The sequence below is a fragment of the Poecilia formosa genome, unplaced genomic scaffold, assembly GCF_000485575.1.
Source record: "Poecilia formosa unplaced genomic scaffold, Poecilia_formosa-5.1.2 Scaffold871, whole genome shotgun sequence".
Lineage (NCBI taxonomy): Eukaryota > Metazoa > Chordata > Actinopteri > Cyprinodontiformes > Poeciliidae > Poecilia > Poecilia formosa.
This window is the reverse complement of record NW_006800810.1, coordinates 1-1202: the sequence shown is the minus strand read 5'-3', so window position 1 is coordinate 1202 and position 1202 is coordinate 1.

Here is a 1202-nt window from a genome sequence, read left to right as displayed (position 1 = left end):
GGATCTCCGTCCGTCAGACTCTGCTGTGTACTACTGCGCTCTGCAGCCCACAGTGACAGGAAACACCAGAACCCTGTGCAAAAACCTGCAGTACTGCACAGCGGCCACTAGAGGGCCTCACTCCCTGTTAAACCACTAAAACCTGCAGTACTCCTCAGCAGCCACTAGAGGGCTTCACTCACTCTGTCCTTCCTCTGTTTCGTTGGGATTCAGTCTGAAATGACGTCATGTTCATTTTAAGAGTCTTGTTCTGTCAGAAGAGAAAAAACTGTCAAATTTATTTCTATAGCAACTTTCAAAACAACAATAGTTGACCAAAGTCCTTCAGAATTACATCAACACAAGATAGCAGACAGAATAAAACAGACATAAAAAGGAAGAATTTAATTTTTAAGAAGTTAAGATCTCTAAGACGTGTTTAGCTTCCTGTTCTCAGTCCAATCCAGTTAAAAGAGAAAAGTTTATTAAAGGTCATTTTATATGATTCTCTGCTGGAATCTGAATCAAAATAACTGTTGAGTAAAAGAAGAACATATGAAATAATATAAATTTTAAATACACATTTAATTTTAGATATGAAACAAAAGCCTTACAACACTACCTAATTTAAAAATTGCAAGACTGTATAATTATTGCACAAATATTCCAATCAAATCAAGTCTTTATTATTTTGCCATATCTGATGACAGTTCATTCAGACCATTCATACTCTGCACAGCCTCACATGTAATAAAGTGTAATGTTGGTGCTCCTATGTAAAATTATCACAATATGCAATAAACCATTTCATCATAAGCCAGAGGACGCACAAGACGTTTTTATTCTACATTATTTTCAACTGATGGGGTCAAAAACATCCAGTAATAATTTTATAAATCAGTTTTATGAATTATGACTGTTGTAACTGATGACATCAGATGAGCAATCAGTAATTACACCTGTCTGTTTTACTACATGTCAGGATGACAAAGTGATGCTGCTTGTTTGTTCTTGTGAAGGTGATGAGTTCGATCACCTGTTGGTTGATCGATCAGAAGAGGAAAGAAAATCAGACTTTCAGTTTTCTCATCTCATCTGTCCAAACAGAGCAGGAATCCTGCAGAGCCTCAAAAGGAGAGGCTGAGGGAGGAAATGCCCAGGGTGTTTGTGTTTGTTATAACGTGTTTGTTACCCCTAGGCCTGTCACGATAAACAATAAATCA